This window comes from Emydura macquarii, unplaced genomic scaffold (assembly GCF_026122565.2).
Source record: "Emydura macquarii macquarii isolate MOO-44397 ecotype Brisbane River unplaced genomic scaffold, CSIRO-AGI_Emac_v2 contig_1253, whole genome shotgun sequence".
In the NCBI taxonomy this organism is placed as follows: Eukaryota; Metazoa; Chordata; order Testudines; family Chelidae; genus Emydura; species Emydura macquarii.
This window is the reverse complement of record NW_027131390.1, coordinates 69,878,327-69,905,066: the sequence shown is the minus strand read 5'-3', so window position 1 is coordinate 69,905,066 and position 26,740 is coordinate 69,878,327.

Below are 26,740 nucleotides of genomic sequence, written 5' to 3'. Positions count from 1 at the left end.
TTAGGTGCAGCCTTATGATGTCTGATCTTTAAGTTGGCCCTGTGTAGAGTTGTTGAGTTCCTGTTTTGCCCAGTAGCACGGTAGAGTAGAAGACATCTCTCCACCCCAACCTTTGCCTAAACCAGAGAGCTTTGGAGTGGGGAAAACAACTCTTTATTTCATATATTTAGCTATTACAGCAGCAATAGGAAGAAAGACATCTGTCAGCTGGAGGTCAATATGAAAAATGGAGCCCTTCGGGAAGGAACAGGAAGCATAGCCTTGTAGGAATCCCTGAAATTCAGAGGTTGAAAAAGGTGGGCTTCTCACCAAGGCATTACCCCACTGCTTTGCAGGTGGACCTCCTTAGTCTTTCCTACCAGATTCCAGCTATGTTAGACTTGGTCTTTTATCTCATAAATTGTACAAGTGCAGAGACAAAAAGATAGTGTATGCAATATATGGGTTTAAATTGTCTTTCCCTCCTTATTTCTGGTGAGAGTAGTTGGGGAATTTATACAGATCAGCCTCAGTTACATACACACAAAACAAGAGTCATTCAAAATGTGGCAATTTAAATGGATTACGTTTGCAGTGTCTCAATCCTCCATTGCAAAAACAAGGTACTGCCCTAAAACTAATCCAAAAAGAATGAGTGAATAGCTGGTCTGCCAAAGTATCCAAAAACATCCGTGGTAATGGCAAAGAATTTCAGAAGGTACAGCAAAGTGGCCCACATCCAAGACAAATGATGGAGCAGATGCTTCAAAGATTATTCAAACAGAAGGAGAGGAAAAACTGTGTAGGAAATAATCTGTTGCAGTATATTTTTTTCCCCTTGGCAAATTTAGAGGTTACAGAGCATGGTGACTAGCATCAATGTTGTCTGGGGTAGCTGGGAATTCCTATGCCAAAAGCACCAAAACTCTGATTCAGAAATAAAAAGAACTTTGAAGAAAGCATGCAGAAATAACATATTTATTTTTTTCTCTGCTTTCCCCTTTCAGGTTGTTGAAGGTTTTTTATTACATTAACTGTTCAGGATCTCACTAGTTTCTGTGTTTGGAAAACTACCTGTGAATTGTGCAAAGTAACAAATTGTGCAAAGTAACAAATAACGGATGACAGATCTCAGAAAACAGCAATTTTACAAGAGTGTACTTTACCAAAAATCAGGGTTTTATAGAAGTGTTAGAGCCTGAATACAAAGTAAAGAACAAATATTTAGGCTACCTGTCTTCTGGAGGATATGATTTTAAATGAGGAAGGAAGCGCTACAATGCTTAATCCATTTGTTTGCTACAGAAAACAAAACAATTGAACACTGATTGGATCAGTGTTTCTCAACCTTTTAAGTAGCAAGTACCCCCTAACTTCTGAAAATTTTAATAAGTACCCCAACACTCAATTTTCCACGGGATTTTATATTTACAGACTAATGGGAGCCATATGTTGGAAGAAGAGCTGAGTATATAAGGTTGTGATATGACAGATGTCAGATCTAGTGTGGGTAGGGTTACCACTTTTACACCAGGGGTGCACAACTCAAGTATGTACCTGGGCTAGAGGTGATGTTGGCCAAAGGTAGGAGGTTTTGAGTGGCATGCCAATGCTGGGGGATATAAAGCACTGTGCAATGCGCGGTGCGCCAGATTTTTTGCCATAGATTTGAGGAGGAACGGGTGAGAGAGAGACGGAAGGAGGGCAAGAGAGAGAGAGAGAGAGAGAGAGAGAGAGAGAGAGAGGAAAAGAATGTGTGTGAGAGAGAGACAGATAGCGAAGGAGAGCAAGAGGGAAGATTGTGGTTGCTCTTTTTCTAAAAAGGGTATGTCTGCAGGAGTATTGTGATGGCAGTGGGTGAAGGGAGTGTTTGGACCTGTAGTTCAGAGATAAAAAGACACCAGGATGTAGTCAGACACATGCAGCAACATGGTGAGACACACACACGTGCAGGCAGACATGGAGGCACACACTCAAATAGGCATACAATAATTCGGAATGTAAGATTTATTCTTTTTTTATTGAATTGTACAACAGTTTTTTAAACAAAATAACACATGAATCATAAAAATGATAGAACAGTAAAAACAATATCACTCAAATATTTATATTAATAAAACTCAATAAACATAGGTATCTTTGTGACTTGGAACTGATACTCCCCCTCTAGAATTGTTCTACAAATGTGGGATTGGACTGGACTTTTTGCTAGTTTTAACAAAATAACATAAAAATGAGTTCTTGTAGGAGTTGGATTTAATGAGAAACTTGGGCCTGTTTGGAGGACATAAGCATCCCAAATCTCGGTTTTAAACTACTTATTGCTACTATCAGATCATTTTCTGGGCACAAACGATTTCTTATTTTACATTTTAGCCCAGTCAAGTGCGAGAAACACAAATACGTTGAGGCAAATGGGAGAAGGTCTGTGAGAGCCATGTTTCTCAGCTGTAGGTATTCCTGTTTCATTTTCTGCCAAAATGCAGGGATGTCACCCAGTCCCATACTCTGCATCCTCTGCAACATACTGTCCGTGCAGAGCTCAAAAAGTTTTTCCTTCATGCTTTCTGGAATCCCTGCTTCTTCAATAGCGCTGTCATTAAATGGATTCAAAATCCACAGTTTCTGTGGATCTTCATGCTCTTCAACATTAGGGAAATAATGTTTGACTCCAAATTTACCAAGTGTTCTTTAATATTTTCTTTCACACCGTCATTCAGAGTGATTTCGTTTTCTTCACAGAATTCTGAGAGCTGTGAAAATCAAACAAAATTTCCACATAAAGCTTGATTTTTCCAGAACCTCAATTTTTTTCTAAAAGCTCTTACTTTGTCATGCAAGATAAATATATTTGTGTTATATTCCTGAAGCTGAAGGTTCAAGTTATTGATTTTATCAAAAATGTCACAAAGATAGGCTGATTTGCAAATCCATACTTCAGCTTCAAAATGCTGTAAGAATTCATATTTCATATCTCTGAGAAAGACAGTAACTTCATACCTCAACTCGAACAGGCGATTCAACAACCTTCCACGTGACAACCACCGAACTTCAGTGTGAAGAAGTATAGTAATATGTTCAGATCCCATGTCATGGCAGAGCGATCAGAGAAGACGTGAATTCAGAGCCCACACTTTTATGAAGTTTACTGTTTTCACGGCCATTCCTAGCACGCTGTTTAAATCTTCATTCAGTTGCTTTGCAGCCAATGCCTGTCTATGGATAATATAATGGTTCCACTTGATTGAAAGATTTATAGTTTTTAAGCGAGCAACAAGACCACTTCGTTGACCTACCATTGCTGCTGCTCTGTCTGTGAATATGGACATACACCACTCCCATGACAATCCATTTTTTACAATGTGCTCATTTAAGATCTTAAAAATGTTCTTCCTGTTGTTCTTGTGTCCAATTCTTTGTAGCCATATATTTGTTCCTGTATTCCTTGCTCGTCTTCATCATCAATGTATCTGACAAACATAGTCAGTTGTGCATAGTTGGATACATCCATAGATTCATCAATCTGTAAAGCGAACTGTTTTTTCTGGATGATTTTTTCTGAAATTTGTTTAATTATGTCTTCTGCCATGTCATCAATTCTTCTTATCATGGTGTCATTTGAATGTGGGGTGGTTTAATTTTATCTACTTCTGTTTTGCCAAACATGATTTCAGCAATTCTGATAGCAGCAGGAATGACAAGGTTCTCAGCAATGGTATGTGGTTTCTTCGTTTTTGCCACCATGTGTGCAATTTCAAACAAATCTTGTAGAGCTTGTTTAGGGATCGCAGAGTAAAATTTCATAGCAGCACTTGATTTTGTCAAACTTTCACATTTTCTCGTGAAAAAAATCTATTGATTTGTCCTTCAGATCAGGATGTTTCGTTTGAAGATGCCTTTTCAAAAGGGAAGGCTTCATACAGTGATTAGACAATGTCTCACTGCAGATCACACAAAGTAGTAATGGAGGTATACCTCCGTTTGTTGTAACCCAAAAGTCAGATAACTGGGATTGTAGCTACATGCTTTATGAACCTGTGAAGATTTTGTACTTTCACTACTGATGCTTTTTTCCCCCGAAACATGATCCTCTGGATCCAACATTTGTTCCACATTTATATGGGAACTACTTTCTTCTAAATCTGAAGTATTTCTTTTTACAAGGAAACAATCCATTTTAACACCCTCACACTCAGTAAAATTAAAACAGTAACACAAGCCCAGTTACATTCAAACACTAAAAGTGGAAACTACAGCAAACTGGAACGTGCTTAAACTCTGAGAAACAGTCTTTTTCCCCTTTTTTCCTGGACGACTGTATTTCTCATAAAGCAGGAGAGTTCTGCAATGCTGCGTGGCTGTGGCAGATCACAAAACCCCCTGCTCTCTCTCCCGTCCTTCCTCCTGCCCTTCCTCCATACTAGGAGCAAAGGTCAACACCAGCCAATCACTATGACCTGATGGCAGGAGTCATGTGGTGTTCTCTTCACATAGGTGTGAACTTTTGAGGTATGAGCAGGCACTAGCAGCCCAGAGTGGATAGCAGCGCTCCCCATGGCCCTAGGGGGGGTGCAGGCCTGTGGCAAATCACACTGTTTGGGCTCCTCTCAACATTTTTAAACTGGTAAAATCTGGGGCTGTCATAGCTGTCAATTTCACTGCTCAGCTACCGCGGTGAAATTGACAAGTTTTTTGGGCCCTGGGCTTTGAGCCAGGAAAGGTGGCTGCCACCTGGGCAAGTTGCAGCGGCTGCTGCCTGGCTACCAACCTGGGAAGTGGGCGACTGCCACCCACTCTGAGGTGGGCAGAGGAGGCTTCCGTGCCAGCTGGGACCCAGGGATGTGGGCAGGCAGCTGCTGCCAGTCTTCAAGCTGGGGCACTGGAGGCTGTCCCTCAGCTCGGAGCTGGGCGCAGGTGGCTGCCCTTCAGCTGTGAGCCCAGCTCCCGAGATGCAGGAGGCTGCCATTGGGCTCCCATCTGGGAGCTGGGATGTGGGCGGCTGCCGCCTGCCTCCCCTAGAAGCTAGCAGCTGCTGTCTGCCTTCCAGCTGGGAGGTGTGACCTGGTAGGAAGCTGGGAGCTGTGATAGGGCAGGAAACAGGCAGCTGCAGCCCGATTTCCCAGGACTGTGGTGCCTGCCGCCTGCCTCCCAGCTGGGAGCTGTGACAGGGCTGGAAGCGAGGGGGCTGGGTGGGAAGTGGGCTGCGGCCACCAAGCTTCCCCAGAAGTCGGCAGCTGCTGCCTGCCTCCCCTTCCCTCTCTGTTTTTCCCAAGTACCCCCTGCCTGTGTCTCGTGTACCCCTGGGGGTACGCGTACCACAGGTTGAGAAACTATGGATTGGATAACACCTCACCATATTTCAATCTGAGCTCTTGTAAATTGTAATTCTAGTTAATAAAATCAAGGATTACATCAGACCTTGTTTACAGCTCAGTTTGTTAGAAAATGTTTGACAGTCTTGTTTATGGTTTATTCACGTCGTTTTCAAGGTTTGGACTAATCTTGCTTTTTAAGTATGGAGTCTAAAGTCACTTCCTCTTCAAGGATTTAAACCACAAAGTCCCTGTCTAAGTAGTTTGGACAACTAAAGAATCACTATGTGTTTTTTGAAAGAAAATCTGTATTCTACAGCCAGAAAGGGAGAGGTGGTATGAATGAAGACACAATTTCCTCAGAATTTCTGGTCTCAACTCATTTTTAATCCACCATGGGGGATTAGATGTCACAGTAGTAAAAATCCCAGTTCCTGCTCTACACTATTGCTTCCACTGTTGGAACTTCAACAATACTAGACCAATGATGAGGAAAATGCTCATGTAGACAATATCTTAACCATACAAAAGAGAGGAACTGATCCGATGGCAGAATGCTGGACAAATCAGATTTAGAATTGATTTTCTTGAAAAAGGAGCATTCCACACGGCGCTGGGCTAATTTTATGTTGGAAATGTCTAAGGCTTGGATATTTGAGGGTCTTTCAACTGCAGCCAAATTCATTAAAGTCTCTAACTTCACCAACAGCTCTTTTAGTGGCAAAGATTTGTTGAAGAGTAGAACAACAGCTTCCAAACTGTGATCCACAGATCTTCAATCATCTTTGATGATCTATGGAGAGCTTGCTTTCTCTTCATTTCCATATGTTAAATCACATTAAAAGGAGCTAAAATACATTATATACTTTCTTAATATTACTTTTCCATGTAAACAATTGTTGTATGTGCCATAGGGATATTATTCAATCTCCAAACTGATGGTAGATGGTCCACAATAACCTGAATGGGAGGGGAAGTAATTAATGAGATAGTCTCTCTAGTTGAGAAAAGCTGTCTGGAACACTGTGACATTCTTCAGAACAAATATATCTGTGTTTTGTAGAATCACCAATCACCTTTCATAAAATGACACTTCAATGGATGGTAACCATTAACCTCCTATAGAGAGATGTAATGGCAGGTAAATAAATGTGTATGGTTCTGAATAAGTCACGTACACGGTACAAGAGAAATAAAAACTCAAAACCATTGCCTGGATCTGTCTTAAAAAAGAGCTGCTCCCATCTTAGATGCTAAATTAGTCACTTAATCCATAATTTAAAGCTTCTTTATGATGCCTTCCCTTTAAACCTTCCCACCATATAAACCAGCTTCCTATAAATCCTTGGGTCCAACTTCTTACTCAGATACCTCTCTCCAAAACATCTGGCAGATGAACTCAGCAAACAAAAATATGAACCCAAGGATTTAGAAAAAGAGGAAACCTTAATTAAACTGTCCTCGTGCAGCAACTCACATCACATTTGAACAAGTTATGCTGTGGCTACAGTCACCATTGATGATTGCCTGGTTCAAAGGCATTTTTAGGAGCTCACACATACCTTATCCTGTCATTCCAACCCTGGAAGAATGTATCCATGGTCTTTATTTTTGGGTCAGGTCTTCAGCTGGAAAAAAAATCAATGTACATTCTGACTAAGGCACTATGGTACCGTTGGCTATCCCTGATCTCATGTCCAAGTGTTCACACCTCAGTTTTTTATCCATTGACACCATGAAGTGCACACACACCATGCGTTGCAGTTAAGGTACCCCTTTCTTGAGGCTGTTTATTAGAATATAACAAATGGATTTAATCCTTCATCCTTATAGCAGGGTTCTCATGTCTTTTTAGTCCCTCCCTGTTCCCCATGTCAGGGCTTCACACACTGAAAATAAATTATGTTTATAAATGACAGCAAGGTAACATGTCCCTCAAAAATTTCAGATTACCATTCTCTTTGATCAACCTGGAACATGCTGATCCAAAGCAGATCGTATTCTCCAGGTTCTCTTCCCAGAATTGCTTGGGCATGGGTATAGACTTTATTTTCTTAGAGTGGTGAAACGTTGGGCTAAAGCTGAGCTGTCTGTTCTGAGAATGCAGGCAAAAGATTTTTGCTTTTGAAGTCCTGGCAAAAGTTTCTGATATTTTTAGGAAGCACATTAGCTATTCTGAAAACCTCTAGCTCCTGTGGAAAGTTATACCTAGCAAGCTTCCTAATTCTGCAGGCTAACTTCTGCTTCTGTGGTCATCACTTAAGAGAAGACATTGTGGGACGAAGAAAATGCCTTCGTGGCTAATGTGCCTTGATTTTCTGGCTATTGTAATACAATCTTAGTGCTTTGTTTCCACCATAATTCACCTGCAGAAATAAACCTTGGAGTTTCCAATGCTCATTTACGCTTTTCTTCAACTGTCTTCTCCAATAACTTATTTAATATGTTTATTAAGCCTACAAAATACTACTGTTGAGAGAATTTGAAAATTCAAGGATTATCTAAAATTGAGGAAACAAGAACTAAATGGAGAGCACAGGCGGAAGCAGTGTCAATATTTTGTCTCTGTTAACTATCAATCATGCCCAAACAAGAGCCCACTATGAAGTCTTCTCTTTCCCAGTGGGAATTTGCCTAGAGTCATTAACCTCATATTTTTGATTTTTTTTAATTGATATTGGAGATCTTTGCTGCTCTACATTGCTGCCTTTCAAAGATAATGCCCCTTCTGTAGTACAGTGATCTGTTGAGCATGTAACATTCCACATGGGTATGAAGAAATGCTTTACACAGAGCTTTTGGCTTGGTATTTTATCCCTTTTCTACTGTTAGCTGGCATGTTGTTTGCCCTTTTCAGTACTGTTAGGTACTGAGATGATGATTTTTTCCTATTAGTCTCTACATCCTTTTCTTGATCAGTGCACTGGATGATTGTTCTATTTAACATGTACTCCCTAGTTTGGTTCTTTGCTCCAAGACTAATTGATAGTAAATTTGTTTGCATTAAACAGCATTTGCCATATGCTGGTATATTACTTAAGCAATATGAAGCCTGTTCTACATCTAATTGCATTGTACTTCCTTATTTGCTATATTTCTACAATTTTAGTATAATTTGCCTACTTTGAGTATACTTTAGTATAATTTGCCTACTATGTTGTTTTCAGTACTTCATCCACATCTTTGACTTTTCATGTTTACATTTTGCAATTTGAAAAGCTTCATTCTGTATATGGTTACTGGATGTATGCTATGTATATATAGTAGCCATATACCAGTTACCAAATATATACAGTATATAGATATAGTAACCAAACCCAGTTGTTGGGTTTTTTGTTTTGTTTTGAATCTAGCACCCTATTTTGATACCTCTCTTAGAACTGGAAAAAATTTTTAAACTTTCTCAAAGTTTTTACCCATTTTTCATTGCCAAAGAAATAGTTTGACATTTTCTGATCAGCATTATCCTAATCTATGATTCTATCTTAGTGATTAATGTCTGATATGGAGCGCTATAAAAAAATCTAAGTATCCACAGACTTTCCCTTACGGAAGAAGGATGGTGAAAGAACTCCAGCTGATTAATTACATCAGACCTCCCATGCCTGAATCCATGCTGATTGTACTTAATCAAGCTGAGCTTTTCCAGGTGTTCTCTTACCACATCACTTCAAAATAGTTTCCAAGTTTTCCCCACAAGCAATGCTAAGTTTACTGGTGGATAATTTCCTAGTTTCTCTTTTGTTTCTTTTTTAAATAATGCAGTTATTTTTGCTACATTTCAGTCAGCTAAAATTTCTTCTGAATCTAGTAATTTTGTTTTAAATTTTGTTGAAAGTTCATCAGTGTCCTCACTTATGAGCCTAGAGTTTTGGATCCTTTAAGTAGATCTAACTTTTTATAACTGGTTATTTTATATGTCTGAATATTTTCTAGTTTTTTCTTTGCAGCCTTTCAGGAAACAATCCCTGATTTAGTGTAAAACAGTGTGCCTCCTCTGTAAATACAGGCAAAGTAACGTTATCTGTTATGCTATTTCCTAAGACATCTATCCTTCTTTTGTTAAACAACTCATGTAGGTGCATCTGCAATATAAATAACATCACAAAGAGTTGTCAGGGTGGTGATGTGAACTCTTCTAACACGAGTATATATTCATTCGAGTATTCCAAACATTTTGTGAATTTTCATGTGAACAAGTATTTGTTAGCATGAATTCATGAAAAACAAATTGAAATAAATTGCAAAAATATGTCCTAAACAAATTCACTGTTTTTATTCAAATAAAATATTCACAAGTATTTGTTTGCCATGTGTGCCAATTTCTTATCCTAATCCTATTCTAAACTATTCTATTATTCTGCCTACTATGAGTTATTAAATTCATTTACCTTTATGCCTGAATCTTGTTCATTTAAAAAAGTAAATAACATGAAGCAGCAGGAAAAAAAAATGGTCTGAGCATAAATTTTTGCCATACTACTAACCAACAGGAAGACACTAAAAAACCTTTCCTTTTCAATAGAAGAGACGTCAGTCTCAATCATTCCTAAAGAATGAGAATGTACCGATATGTATTGGACCCATCCCTGCTATCCCTTCTTCTGAGAAACCAGCTTCCCAGCCTTCTTCCCTACATAAATACATTCAGAATGTTTTAGTGCGAACACTCAAAGCACTTCAACGAGAGTTCTGTGGCACCTTAAAGACTAACAAATTTATTTGGGCATAACCTTTCATGGGCAGAAACCTATTTCATCAGATGCATGAACATAAATTTGTTAGTCTTTAAGGTGCCACAGAACTCTCATTGTTTTGCTGAAAACAGACTAACACAGCTACCCCTCTGGAACCGAAAGTACTTGAATTCCATATTTTAAAGGAAAAATGGTTCCAGTAATAAATAGAAAAACTTTTCCCCAAAAAGACAATTAGCCTTATATTGTTAGGCAGAGACTGGGTGATTCCTAGACAGGTGTACTGGAGAACCATCAGCCAGAGATAGCACTTTACTAACATCACAAAAAATTCGAGAGGCTGAAAAGTGGTTGAAGAATCTTCTGAACATCTTCTGCCCGAGACTCTAGGTAGGCTAGCTAGATGGCATAAACTTGTATTAGATACTTCTTTGAATGTAGAAAAAAAACTCTTTGGCTATTGAAGAAGAGCTAAGTGTAAGCTTGAAATCTTGTCTCTTTCATCAACAGAAGTTGGTCCAATAAACTATATTACCTCACCTACATTGTGTCTCGAATATTCTGGGACCAACATGGCGCTGACAACACTGCTGACACTGAAGAACAAGAAGAATTGGAATATTTCTTGTTCTTCAATGATCTTACAGTTAATGGTCGTACAGTAGTGTCCATTTAAAAGCATCCGGGATTTATAAACAGATGATAAAAACAAAGTAGTTTTCTGTTTACAATAAAGGTGATTGATCACATGGGTTTCCATTGTTTTTCCTACCAATAATGCCTGTACTATATAGGCATTAGGAATTGGGAATGGGAGAGGTATTAGGGATTCAGCATAATACATTTTTCTTTGGTGCCACTGAGTCAAAACAAGGATAGTACGCCATGTATTCCAATATACTGGAAGCTTCTGTGTCATTATAATGATGCCACAACAGGGTTTAATCCCAGACCTACAGAACTAGCTCACTCCTTGAGCTAGGGTGACCAGCTGTCCTGATTTTATAGGGACAGTCCTGATATTCTAGGCTGTGTCTTATATAGGCGCTTATTATCCCCCATCCTCTGTCCCGATTTTTCACACTTGCTATCTGGTCACCCTAGACTCTATTGCTGGCTCTGCAGACTCTTTATATGACCTTGGGCAAATCACTTAACTTCTCTATAAAATGGGAATAAAAATAGTTAGTACTTTGGTAAAGTGCTTTGAGATCCTTGGATGAAAGTGGAAAGTATTAATAATTATTAGGCCTTCTGTGGGATTGTTGGGTGCACAAGGGATACTGGATCTGAATCAGATTGCATACCAGGGAGTGTAGATATTGTGAGTGAAGTCAGTCTTGTAGACATCAGACTAACTTACAAACGTAATTATTTGCCATCACATAATGCAAATACCATACTTTGCTGCTTTTAAGAGACTTGTTGCAATGAACTACTTCACTTATGGTCCTTCCCTCCAGTCTGTGCTACTTGAATCCATTGTTATTCATGGAAAGCCCTGATATACCTGGCAATACCTTTTACTAGATGTACAGGGCCTAGCACATTCAGGAAGAGCAAAATGGATATAGGGTCCCAGACATCAGGAAATAAATTGAACTGTAGATTGTATGGGGAGATTTCTGTATGGCTCATAGGAGTTGCTATCTTAATTGTACAATGGCTTTTCCAAGGAGGTGGATTATGTATAGCCTTTAAAAATCCAGGGCTTGATCTGCTGTGAGCTATATTAGCTTTATACCTAATGGTTCTTAAGTATGTGAGAAGGGAAGATACAGACATTGAGCTTACAAGGCAATCCTGCCAAGCACGTGTAATCAATGACTTGATCTTGCTTGCATTTGTATATGTCCAGGCATGAGGAATTCTCAGTTAATCTAAGGGCTTCTCTACACACCCTGTTTGCACAACCCACTGATGTGGACAGTTATTTGCAGATAAAGGTACTTATATTGGTATCACTTACTTCAGTAAATTGTGTATCGAGAAGCCCTAAGAGACTTGTCAGAGTATCTTATCCTCAGCCCCTTTTGCTCCCCAGAGGATGGATAAGACGTAAAAAGGGAGAACAAAAAAGACACCACATTCTCTACCACTTGCATTTTAACACAGACCCTAAACTTGCCCGCCAGTCTTGAGCAAGGTAAAAATTCAGACAGACAGAAAAGAATGACATAATGCTTTCAAGACTGAACTTGAATTAATGATGTTTCTTAGCCTCCCTATATTGCAGCTACATCCATCTTATTAAGCAAATCAGCCTAATGACAATCTACTTCAACATTTCAGTATAATTCCAAAGTATGTTTTCTGGAGTGAGTTTGTCATGCAATTGTTGTACAATGAATGCTATTAAAGATCTTTGGCTGTCTAATATTTAAGTGTGGATGCTTTCACTGCATTTTTCAGAAACATGGAGTAAATATAGATACTGCTCATTAAGGGACCAAGTCTGGTCCCACTCAGGGTAGATGTGGCTGTATCCTGAGTGCAGCTACTAGTAATGGTTTGTCTACACAAAATTTGTACTGCTTTAAACTATAACGAAAGTGGTACAAGCCCTCTAGCACTGCTGCAGTTATATCAGTATAAAGGTGCTTTTTACTGATGTAGCTATTCCCATATACCTTTATGTGGACATAACTGTGTCCACACTAAGAACTGTACTGGTTATCGGTAAAAAAAAAAATCTCACTCCAAACTAAAAAAGGCCTAACAGTATTTAGAGTACAGCCTGCAACTGTGCTTGTCTCATTTCAAGACAAGCTGGGGTGACTACATCACCAGGGTGGTGTCCCTGAGAGAGTCAGGCAGAATCATATGAATCAGAGCCTCTGGGGCACGCAAAAGAAGTTTGTGACATACACTAACTGGACACATGTGAAATAGGTTTGACGTATACACTAAGAACACTACACTGTATGCAGTATGAAAGGAAATCCAGAGCAAGTTTTACATGGAACTGATTTTCTTTCACTTCACTGGATTTACACCTGCATAAATTCATTAAGTTTAGTGAAGTTATTTCTGATTTTATACCAGTGTGAAAGAGGAATCAATACTCTGAAAAGCATTCCTTGTTTTAAATGTTTATTTTTACTACATATGCATTGTATATTTAAAAGCCTATACAACACTCTACAATTACAGAAATATTTATGAAAATTCTTCTCCCCACACAAAAAAATCATAATTATACCATTATAGCTACATTATCACCTTGCCAATAAACCCCATAAACATTTTTGTAAAAGATGAATTCCTTTAAAGGGTGTTGGTTTACTAGAGATCCAGTGTATTAATATTTGTACAGATAAAATTAAAATTTGTGTCAGCACTTCAATTCTAGAGCTTGTTTTTCCAGTGTTTAGAAGTTGGCTGAAAAAGTACACTTTCAAAAGAAAATAGACATGTTAAGTCTCTCAGAGTTTTTATTCGTACATTAATTACATTAAAAATAAATTTATTTTTGTAACTAAGGTCAGTGACAGAGACAGCTTAAGAACACCCTTCAGGACTATATAAATAAAAAATACCTACATATGATGACACTTTAGCAAGACAAAAACAGCCACCAAAATAGTACAAGATGAACTAAACAGCATCTGGTGTAACCACAGAAAAACAAAGCAAATATCACATACAAGAGGCTTAACATGAGCAAAAAGTGTAGGCACTCTCCACTCAGGTGACTTTTACTCAAAATAACTAAAGGAGGAGTATGCGAGGATCTGAAATAACAGGGAGGAAGCAAGAACTGAACTGGCTAATGCCAACACAGGGCCAATTTTCCACTTCCCCCAGAGTCTCCCAGTAGAATATGTGCATGTAGAGAGATTCTCAGCACACGGGTATCCCCAAGCTAGCAAAGAAGTTGGGAGCTGGTAGGAACACTGTCTTTGTGACACCATCCATTCCACTGCCCTGGACCTACTGCTGAGCCCTCCGTGGGGTCAGGATCTTGTGCATGGGAAGCGGAAAGGTCAGAAGCATTTGTGTGCCACATGCATGGTTCCTTCTAGTAACTAGTGGGGAATCTACTGTGAAGTTAAAAATCAATTCAGTCTCAGGTGGTATTGAGTGAAGCCTCTCTGGGCTGTGGAACCAATCCCTCTCATGGATATTCAAAGAAATATGACAGGATACAGGGAAGCACAGCCGGGGACAAAGGGACAAAAATGGCACATAGAGACTCTGCTGGATCCTCAAGATTTGTTTGGATTTCAGAGGATCTGTAGGTTCTGGCACCAAACCTATGGCCCATGACATGGAGGGGAAACAAATCCCCCCCAAGCTCCCAAAACAATGGTTGGGTGAAGACTCTGAGGGAACATTGCTGAATATTCTGTGACCTACTTGTATTTTTCTGAAAAAGTGAATGCTTTGGCCCATGGTCATGAAATTATAATTTATTACCTTCTGTCAGGATTAGAAAACATGCTTCGCAGCGATAAACTTAAGGTGCTTGATCTATTTAGTTTAACAAAGAGAATGTGAAAAGGTGACACTGTTACAGTCTATGAAGACCTACAAGAGGAACAAATATTTGATAAAGGGCTCTTCAGTCTAGCAGAGAAAGATACAACATGGTTGAAGTTGAAACTAGACAAATTCAGACTGGAAATAAGGCAGACATTTGTAAAGAATTAAAGGTGGGTATTGGAATTAATGCAAATCAACACGGGTTAATGGAAAATAGGTCCTGTCTCACTAAATTGGGGTGTTTTTTATGAGATTACAAGTTTGGTTGATAAAGGTAATAGTGCTGACGTAATATATATTATGTATATAATTTAGACTTCAGTAAGGCATTTGACTTAGTACCTGTGATGGGGTGTACCTGCCCCTCCTGCTAGAGGGGGAGCCCTCAGCTTCCTCAAGGGCAAGAGAGGCCCCTCCCTGTCACTCATGCAACACACTTCTTGGCAGGAAGTGGGGGTTAAAAGCCCAGCAGAGGCCCCAGAGTGGAGTGGGACAATAGAAGAGAGAGACTCACTCCCAAAGCCCGTCAGAAGGGATGCAGACACCCAGAAGGGCCTCCAGACTGCTGATTGCTCTGCACTGTCTGCACTACTGTTTTGCTGGGCCCTGCCATGCCCAGAGGGGCTTTGGGACAGGTGTATTGCTAGCACTGCTGTTCTGATGAGTCCTGCCATGCCCAGGACCAAGTAGTGCCAAGTGAGACTGTTTGTTGAGCCCTGCCACGCCTAAAGAGGCTTCAGGGCTGCCCCTGCTCAACCCAGGTGGGTTGCAGGACCCCACCACACCAGTGGAGCTCGAACAGTGGCGTGGCAGGCAGCCAGAGGCAATGCATGACACTTCGGGGCCTACATGGGATGGAAGTTGCACCCATCCATCTCCTTCGGTGGGGTCTGTCTGTCACAGTACCACACAACATCTTGATTAAAAAAACTAAAAACGATACATAATGAACACGGCACACATAAAATGGATTTAAAAACTGATTGACAGATAGATTTCAAAATGTAAATTATCAACAGGGAATCATCATCAAGCAGACGTATTTCACAGCAGCAAGCCAGGAGCTCCCTCTGCTTCCCCGGTCCCTGCTAGCAGCCGCCCTGTCTGATGTTCTACCTTCCTGCAGCCTACTAGGAACCCAGTCCTCTCTCCTTGGGTTCACCGCAGCAACTGCCTGCAGATCCCTTGTATGTAAACCTGCTGTTTTCGGATAGGAAAAAAAGGGGGGTGGGGTGGGGAGAGACTTTCGGTGGGGTTTCACAGCGGCGGGGGGACTTTCGGCAGCGGCGCGGGGCTTACATGGGGGGAAACAATGCCCTCCGCCGAAACCCTGCCGCTGTTTGCCCCTTTTTGGGTGGGTGGGGGGACTTTCGGCAGCGGCGGGTTTCGCAGCGGCAGTGGGGGGCGGGGGGGAATTCAGTGGCGGATTCAGCGGCGCAGTATGGCTCGCGTACCACCCAGCCTTCTTCGAAGTACCACCGGTGGTACGCATACCACCGGTTGAGAACCGCTGACCTAGACAGAAGAACATAAAGTGGTCATTGGTAAAGTTTGCAGATGACACAAAAATTGGGGGAGTGGTAAATAATGAAGACAGCAGGTCACTGATTCAGAGCAATACGGGTAGCATGGTAAACTGAGTGCAAGGAAACTATGCATTTTAATACAGCTAAATGTAAATGTATATATCTAGGAACAAAGAAAGTAGGCCATATTTGCTTCCTTGGAAGCAGTGACTTTCAAAAAGATTTGGGGGTCATGGTGGATAATCAGCTGAACGTGAACTCCTAATGTGACACTTTGCCAAAAAGAGCTAATGTGGTCCTGGAAGGCATAAATAGGGGAATCTCAGGTAGGAGTAAAGAGTTTATTTTACCTCTGTATTTGGCCCTGATGCAATTGCTGCCGGAATACGGTGTCCAGTTCTGGTGGCCACAATTCAAGAAGGACGCTGATAAATTGAAGAGGGTTCAGAGAAGAGCCACAAGAATGATTAAAGGATTAGAAAGCATACCTTATAGGAAAGCCTCAAAGAGCTCAGTCTATTTAACTTAACAAAGAAAAGGTTAAGGGGTGACTTGATTACAGTCTGTAAGTATCTGCAGGGGGAACAAGTATTTAATAATGGGTTTTCAGTTTAACAGAGAAAGATATAACACAACTGAATATCTGGGAGCAGAAGCAAGACAAATTCATAGTGGAAGTAAAAAATACATTTTTGAAAAGAGGGTAATTAACCATTAGAACAATTTACCAAGGGTTGTGGTGGATTCTCCATCACTGACTATTTTTAAGCCTTCTCATAACACAAAAATTAGGGGTCACCAAATTAAATTAATAGGTAGCAGGTTTAAAACAAACAAAAGGAAGTATTTCTTCACACAACACACAGCCAACCTGTGGAATTATTTGCCAGAGAATGTTGTGAAGGCCAAGACTATAACAGGGTTCAAAAAAGAACTAAATAAGTTGATGGAGGATAGGTCCATCCATGGCTATTAGCCAGGATGGACAGGGAAGGGATGCAAAACCATGCTCTGAAGTGTCCCTAGCCTCTGTTTGCCAGAAGCTGGGAATGGGCGATGGGATGGAACACTTGATGATTACCTGTTCTGTTCATTCCCTGAAGCACCTGGCATTGGCCACAGTCAGAAGACAGGATTCAGGGCTAGATGAACCATTGGTCTGATCCAGCATGGCCATTCTTATGTTCTTCAATCAAGATTGAACGTATTTCTAAAATATATGCCTGTGCAATTAGCATGACGGCAGCCCCACCTAGCAATTACGGGGTAGGGGAACCCGAACCTGCCCAATCCACCAGCTTTTGACTCAGGGCCCTCTAGAGCACCAACAGCAGGAATCTGCTCCCAACAATTTGGGCTCTCCCCTTGGCCTCTTCCTACTGCTCTGCCCCCCGCCTTTTGGGGGCGTGTTGTGGCTGGTGATTGTCCCTGGTGAACTGGTCCCCGGGTCTCAGAAGGCTAGGGAGTCTCGGCTCGTGCAACAGACCTCCCTCTGGGAATACCTTCCTGGCATAGTCCCTCTGCAGCAGCAACTGCAGGTCTGCCTTTCTCCACCCACCACCCTGCTGGGCTGAAAAGACTCCTCCTCCAACTGGAACATGTCTAGCAGGCCTATGGGGGTAGGGCTTCCCAGGCCCAAAGTTGTTCCTGCATCCTTAACTTTGCAGGGTGGGGTTTATCCATCCCATCACAATGCCCTAAGAATTATTTTGTGAAGTTATATAGCTTGTACTGTACAAGAGATCAGACTAGATGATCATAATCTTCCCTTCTGCCTAGGGTGAGCATATTTTCCAAAAGTAAAATGGGACATTATGTGGGGCTGGCTTGAGCCCGCCTTACCCCCCACCCCCACATGGGACTGGACCAAGCTGCTTGCCTGAGCCCTGCCCCTCCCATGTGAGGCTGGCATCACCACTCACCCGAGCCCTGCCCTCCCGTACATTCCTCCGCTCCTTGCTAGGGGTCACACTGCTTTTTTTTTTTTTTGGCGCAAAACTGGGCATTTTTCCCACTTGATCTTGCCAACTGGTGATCAGTTGGTAAGACAAATGCCTAGTTTTGCCAAAAAAAGTCAGGACAGCCGGTACAGGGCTTAAAAAAGGGACTGTTCCAGCCAAAACAGGACGTATGGTCCTCCTACTTCTGCCCTGGAATCAGAGTCATGTTGATGGGGCAAAATGCACATTGGAGCCCTTTAGTCCCTCCCAAGTGAACTCCGGTGACAGGCCTGGCTCCCTGCATCTCGTTCTGAGAGAACCACATTGTCCAACCACTTTGGGAATTTCCCAGCTGTGCTAACACAACAGCTCAACCATAGGTGCTGGAACCAGGGGTGCTGGAGTGCTGCTGCACCCCCTGGCCTGAAGTGATTTCCATTATATACAGGGTTTACAATTTGGTTCAATGGCGCTGAGCTCCCCCACTGTACAAACAGTTCCAGCACCCCTGGGCCCAGTTGCATTTGGCTTTTTAAGCAGAGACCTGTGACAACAGCTGATCAAAGTGACTCAGAAACATGGTCTTCAGAACAAAGCACGATTTACTCATTCGCCCACAGGTATGAAGCATAAAGGGTAAAAACACCAAAAGTTTTAAGAGGCATGGATCTGTCTTCCATCATATTTGTTCTTTGCCAGGGTTTGTAAGTTCCCATCAGCCAAACTAATCCTCATCTCTAGCTGAGGAAGCAAGCTATCTTGCTCTCAGCATGCTCTCTGTCTCTAAGCTCCCTTGCCAGCTTGTCAGTTCTCGCTGGTGCTCCCTGGGCAGTCTCTGGCCACTTACTCAACTCCCACCTTTTTCTAGGCTTTGATATCCTCTAATATTTGGTATCCGCCTTTTGATCTGAGATTTAGCCTTGGGATGAGTACATAGTTCTTAGCCTGGCTGAAGCCAGTTGGGGGATGTTCCCCAATAAACAACTTCCCCATTGTTTCCTCAAGAACTTATCTGTCTCATTGGTTTGCTTTTCCTGCTTGGTTCCTTTAACAACTCCGTTTGCTCTATAATTCCAGAGTAAGTAATGTATTATAAACAAACACAAAAAGGCATGCACCATATTCATAAAAAAAAAATAGCTACTTCCCCGTTCATCACACCCTCTTCAAACTGTGTTTCAAGTCTTGTGTGGGGTAGGATCAATTGCTTGAAAGTTGGTGTCTCTATCCATTACACAATAAAATACAATTTACCTTAATAATTTGCTTCCCCAGTGGGGGGGGGGGGGAGGTGGTGTGTGACCATAAGTGAGTGGGTTTCCTAGTAGCAATATAGGATTCCTCATTGAACTTTTCACATGCTCTCTCCCCCTTCCCATAAAGGCAAAAGGGCCAACGTACTGTTGGTGAGGAAGCCAATCTCCTTTGCTGCTGTAGTGTTCACCACCAGCATCCTCAGCACAGAACAATCCCAGAACACATGGAAGCAGGAGCCTTGTGCCTCTGCACAACATGGAACCAAGTACCGTATCCAACCATTTTGTCCTTACCGTAAATTTGTCTTTTCACAATAGGAAATCCATGGCTGCAGTATACACTCTACAAAGAAGGAGAGGATTAAGCTTTTTATCAGTTTGAGAAAAAGACCAGCTGACAATTTCCGCTCTGATTTACACCCATGAAAGGTCTTGGTCCAATACCATTTTTAGATCCTTCAGAGACAGCTTTTTTCAGATTTATCTTTTCCCTTTAGGCATATTTTTCTTCTGAAAATACTTGACAGTTTAGCTGTGGCATGGCATAGACCGGTTGTCATGTCACAACTGATGAGATAGTAAGTGACGTGTCCATCACTTCACTGACACGCATCATGCCACAACATTCTACAACTCCTACTGATTTATTTTTAAACTTAACCACTTGATGCCAGTACATTTTACTTGATGATGGGCTAAGCATATGAGTCTCAATCTAGTCTATTTGGCAAGTATCAAGGCATCGTAAATCATCAACAAAAAAATCTTATCTCCAGAAGTAGGTTTGTAGCTGTTGATCTGACACTGGCCATAGGTAGGAATTGCCATACTGGATGATAGTACAGTAATGCGTGCTGGTGATCTGTGTCATATTTTCTTCTCACTTACACTTGTGTAAATTAGGAAATAGACTCATTAAAGTCAGTGGAGTTTCACTTGTGTATGTTAGACTAAAATCACCTAGCCCCATTTGTATGAATAGTGCATATCTGGAAAAATAATCCCACAGAGCAAAATGCAGGCAAAGGAAGATTCAGCTTAATTTCCACTATCCTGCTTGCCTACAGAGAATCACTGACAACTGGGAAATTTGCCCACGTAACCTACTGAAAGTAGGATTTATTCCTGTGGGCCCAGTACTTCTCTTTTGGAGTTATGGGATGTGTATCCCTGAGTTAAACACAAACAATATCCCTCAGATCCCAGGCTACTTAAATTATATGGCATTCTCCTATTCGGTGTAGTAAAGTGCAAACCCGTTTAAGACCATATAGGAAGACATTAGTTCAGGGCCTATTTTATGAAAGAATCTAAATATAGCCAAGGAGAAGCACCCGTGGTTTAGCACATGGAGAAGGGTGAAAAAAATCCCAGGGTTAGACCATGACTATATCATCTGCTCTGAGTGAGAGGCAGCACATGGAACAGTGTATTCTGTGCTAGGTGCAGACCCAATACAGTTTACTCTTCTGGAGCAGCCCAGGAGGGAGATTGTGATGTGGATTGCATAATAATCTAACCTCCCAGTTCCCCTGCTGCTCCAAGGATGGCGTAAATGGTGATGGTAGAATACACTGGCCAATGCACTGGCATGGTCACGTCACTGAGTGTGTTTTTCCCACCCATCTGCACAGGAGCCTGCTTCTCCTTCCACACTTCTACTCAAGATTTGAATAGCTGACTCAAGGAAGTAAGAGGGCACTTTGTGCCCCCTTAGAGCCCTGTACCCCGTGCCGCAGCTTGGTATCCAGTAAGTGCTATATTTTATTCAGATTCTTATTCTGCCTCTTGGTCTGAAACAAAATCAAAACTCGGTTTTGCAAATGGTTAAAGGAAGGTTTTAAAATATGAAGGAGACAGAGAAAGTGAAGAGATTTTTCTGGAGCCAATTTGTTTTTAATTCGTTTTTACTACATTGGCATTTGGGATTATAAAAAAAGAACTATCTGAATGTAAAGTCCTTGGAACACTGACATTTTGTTTCCAATCTCTTAATCCTTTTAATTCAAGTCTTCAGTAGTTGAGATTGGATTCAATGTCTTTTGCTCATTCCTGATTATACAATATAGGCATGTAATACTAATTTCATTATAATTAAAATATAAGTTCCTCCCAAATATATAATAATGTTACCTGTTCTGGATAATATAATTTATTTAAACTTTCACAAAACAATTGACAATGTCCCTCACAAAAGGCTGTTAAAGAAAGTAAGTAGTCATGGTGTGAGAAATAAAATATTGTTGTGGATCAGAAACAGACAGAGGCAGAAAATCAGAGTAGGAATAAAGGGTCAATTTTCAACACTGCAAAAGGTTAACAGGGGGGATATCTCCAAGGATCTATATTAGTCTAGTATTGTTTAATAGGATTATTTATGATCTGGAAAGAGGTAAACAATGCAGTGAAAACATCTGTAGATAATTAAATCATGAAGGTTACTGAAAAACCAGACAACTGTGAGGAACTTTGGAGAAATCTATCCCAAGTTAAACAGGCAACACAATGGCAGATGAAATTCACTGTTGACAAGAGCAAAGTAATGCACATTGGAAGAAATATTAATGGTAACCACTGCAGAAAAAGACCCACACATCATTGTGGACAGCTCAGTGAAAACCTCTGCTCTATAATATGCAGTGGCATTCAAAAAAGCAAACTAATTATAAAGAAAGGGAGAGAATAAGATACTCAAAATATGTCATCCTATAAATCAATAGTATGCCATCAACTGAAAAACTGTGTTCCGTTCTGGTCACCCTACATCCAAAAAGATACAGTAGAAAAAGAAAGAGCAAAGAGAGGGGTTGGATGAGGGATAATAATGATTATAGGTATGGAAAGATTTCCCTCTGAAGAGAGATTGAAAAGATTGGAATTGTTTAGAGAGGAGATGAATGAAGAGGGATATGACAAGGATGTAGGCAACGATGAATGGTATAAAGAAGGTAAATCAGGCATTCCTATTGATCTTCTTTCATAATACAAAGAGACAAATGAAATTGAAAGGCAACAAATTTAATATTGATTTTTTTTTTAAATCCTCGTTGTGCAGGTTATTCCATAATTGTCTACAAGATTTCTTGCACCTTCTTCTAGAACATTTGATACTTCCATTGAGATAAACCAGATACTGAATTAGATGGACCACTGATCTGATTTATTATGGCAGTTTCTATGTGGATAGTTCAGAAGTGTGGGGGAAGGGAGATTAGCAGCAGGAGTTAATGAATAGCTAAGCAGGTTAATTGCTAGCATTTGGCTTTTTAAAATTTAATTAATTTATTATTTAGAGATGCTGTGGCTTTAAGAACAGAAAAAGAAGAGATGGACTTGCCAGGGTCAAGGGAAGAGGTGGATTTAAAATCAAGGCCAGGGTTAAATTGTAAGTTAAATTTGTGGCCCAGACTAATAATTTCACATATTGGTGACTATCAGGGCTGGATTTAGGGGCAGGTGATCCAGGGGACTGGGTGCCAGGATTGAGGCTTCATTAGAAGAAAAGACAGTTTGGTGACAAGGGCATTTATGAGGTGATGGGAAGCTCGGAAGAAAAATTCAAGAGGGAGGTTTTTTGCTCGCCCTTTGACACTGCTCGAGTGTCCATCAAAAAAAGGTTCGGATAAAGAAGCATCATGAAAAGATGTATGGATTTTTGTATGACCTTAGTAATATATAATAGTGGACAGGAAAACATTCTTGTACAATTGTACAGACCTTCACCCGACACTGACATGTGCAATATTTGGATGTCAATGATAAAGACTTCTATGTCGAATTGGACAACATCCATCACATTTTGACACATGGGAAGTGCTCTCTACTCCATGTTCTCCAATTCATTCATGATGCAGAGCTGAAGGAAACTTTTCCTAATGTGTGGATAGTTTTGAGGATTGTGCTCCCACTACCGGTCACTGTCACGAGTGGTAAGCACAGCTTTTCGAAGCTCAGGCTCATTAAAACATATCTTCGATCGATAATGGCTGATGAGAGACTGACATCTCTTGATATTTTATCGCTTGAAAATGCCATTGGCCAGTCTTTGGATCTCTCTGATGCTGTGCTTCAGTTCTAGAGGGTAAAGGTGAGAAAAGTATCCTTTTGAATTAAAGGACTAGGGTTAACATTCTAAGGCTGTCACCTACTGTAACACTATTTAATACTGGACCACCCAATGTTGTGCACACTTCAATTTCCTGATGTTAGTACATTTCAGTTATTCTTAAAATTAAAAAGTTTCTATAAGCTTAGAGCAAATTTTTTTTTATTTGCTTATATACGGCATGAATAAATACAGATTTACAGATTCTAGGGTGCACATTTATCATCTTATATGACAGGGATAAATCATGCATGCAAATCATGCATTGAAGTTGTGAAATGGGCTACAAATACAATAAAAAATAAGGTATTCAAAGGTTTAATAAATGGGATGGGAGGGGAGGCGGGTGCTGTAGATGCTCCTCACCTGGGGTGCCATTTGCCGTAGGTCTGGCCTGGTGACTATTACCATCCAATTGACCTTGAAAACTACTTTGTTTCAATTGGAATACAACAGATAGGATGTTAAAATGATTGGTCTTTGTGTTATATTTTCTGCATAAACTACACTAACTGCAATTATGGAAATAAGCCCTCCTATAAATAGTGTGAAGTGGGGAAAGTTTTTGATTACACATGCAGCAAAAAGGAAGTAGGCTTCAAGTTATGGGTTTTTTTCCTGTGCACTAAAAACAATCTAACTCCTAGCACATTTGTAATCAAAGTAATGCAGACCACAGAATGTGGCACCCATCCTTCCCTGGTATTCTGCCTCATCCTCATCCTTCACTGGACTCTGCCTCATCTTGATGTGTACACATTTCCAATTAATGTTAACCCTAAATTATTCCTCGACAGCACGTTACAATTGCAAAATAAAAATGTCAGACTGCAACACCAAAACACAGCAAAACTGTGAGAAATGTTCATTGGAGTTAATATTTATTACTCCACCTTTATAGTACATTTCTCATGAGTCCTATAAAAATGTATAATTTTCCACTTCAATGGCACGTGTATTATACCATACATCACAAAACACATCATCTTATCTACCATGTACATTTTTTTTTGTTTTGCAATTTGATATCCCAATAGTAAGAATATGAATATATTGTACTGCCCAAGTGTTGGGAGAAAAAAGGGAGATTGCTTACTATAACTGATGGTTCTTGGAGATGTGTGGTCCCTATCTGGATTTCAGACAGGGGTGCGCATGCGCGCCAGGCGTCAGAGCCAGAACTGTTCAGAGCAGTGTCCGTCGACCTGCATGCTGGGGCGCCCACATACAAGGGTGGAGTCTTTGGCTTATCTAGGTGTTTGGTTGTCTTATCTGCCTTCACCCACTTGGGAGCAGGAGCTGCTGGTGTGCCTTCTTGCCTGGTGATCATGGTTTGGGAAGGGAATGTGTCGCTTGGAGGTGGTCCCTCCCGGCGATCCACTCTTGTGCCCAGGACCGGGCTTCTTGTGAGCATGATTGGTCTTTGCTGGCACTGCCAGTATCCCAGTTTTGTGTGGTTGGAGATGCTGTCACCGCTGGTGTGGCCATGCATTCCGGTGGGTCCATCGGTGCCACCTCAGGGTGTACACGAGGATGTTTCTGGAGCCTAAGTTCTCTCACCTCACAGGTTCTCGAGGGAAAGGAGCGGCAGATAGTGAGAGAGACATCGTCGTGCGGTGCTCTAAGACAGTAAAGGCAGTGTTGGTGCCCATCGTTCACCAAGAACAATTGCAGGCATGTGATGCAGTTCCTGAACCCAACTTGTCTGGGCATAGTCCCTTGGACAGGGTGGACTGCCCCAGGGAGGGGAGAACTAAGAAACTATTGTTTTTTTCTTTTTTGCTATGTAGCTTTACTGACTGAGAAGAACATTCCAATGCTAGCCATGTGGCAGTAAGAGGAAACTGAGGAGGCGTTGACCCATGTAGCCACATAAGGTCTTGGACGTACCATGTGGACAATGCGAGGCATGCAAATGGGTCAACGGACACTGCTCTGAACAGTTCTGGCTCTAGTGCATAGCGTGCATGCGCACCCACATCTGGAATCCACATAGGAACCAGAACTCAAAGAAGAATTTATGTTTCTGAGGTGTTGAGATACCCTGGTGATGATGAGCATCACAGAAAAGCCTGTATACAAATGAATATTTTAATATTGTAAAAAAACCTGTTCCAATGAACTACTTTAAACCACACTAACACCTAATCCTAAATTATCAGCTACAAAGAGAATGACTGAAGATTGTATTTATATATAAAATACTAAAATATGAAAAAAGAGAGAAGATCCATATTGCAAAACAAAAGGATCAAATTTATCTCTGGTGTAGATTTCGGGATGGATTTGGCCCAATGTTTTTATGTCTTTGCCTGTACAAGAAAAATGGCAGTGGTTTAACTAAATTGATCTAAACTGGTGCAAGTTAAGCTACATAAGTCCAAAAGATTTAAACTAGTTTAGATGTATCTACATTACAAGACTGATTTTAAATCAGGTTAGTTAAACTGGTGTAACTTTATGGTATAAACAAGGCCTCACTGAAAGAAGTGGGGAAAGCACAAAACTCACCCAAATATTCAAATTAACACAGATGGAAACGAAGCAGAAAATCTGAAGTCTATACCATCACTAACATGGATCTTACTTTTTGACTAAGGCCCCAACCCTGCAGCTGGTTTCAGGAGGCCAGACCCCTGTATCCAGGGGAACTCCACTGATGTGAACAATGCTCTATGGAGTGTGCTCTCACTGAACAAATTGCAGGATTGGGGCCATTATGCCTGCCACTTTGGTTGCTTGCTTGGGAGGAGGGAGACCTGGGTGCAAATTCCTGCTCCACGACAGGCAGAGTAGGGACCTGAACCCACGGCTCCCACATAGTCTAAAGGATTCTAAGGTCAGAAGGGACGATTATGATCATCTAGTCCAACCTCCTGCACAACACAGGCCAAAGAACGTCATCCACCCACTCCTGTAATAGACCCCTAACCTATGACTGAGTTATTGAAGTCCTCAAATCATGGTTTAAAGCCTTCAAAGAACCAGCAAGTGACCCATGTTGCGGAGGAAGGCGAAAAACCCTTAGGGCCTCTGCCTATCTGTCCTGCAGGAAAATTCTTTCCCGACCCCGAATATGGTCATCAGCTAAACCCTGAGCATGTGGGCAAGACTCACCAGTCAGACACGCAGAAAGAATTCTCTATGGTAACTCAGAACCCACCCCATCTAACATCCCATCACAGGCCATTGGGCATATTTACAGCTAGTAGTCGATGATCAGTCAATTGCCAAATTAGGTTGTCCCATCATACCAACCCCTACTTAAACTTACCAAGCTCAGTCTTGAAGCCAGATAGGTTTCTTGCCCCCACTGTTCCCCTTGGAAGGTTATTCCAGAACTTCACTCCTCTGATGGTTAGATATCTTCATCTAATTTCAAGTCTAAACTTCCTAATGGCCAGTTTATATCCATTTGTTCTTATGTCCACATTGGTGCT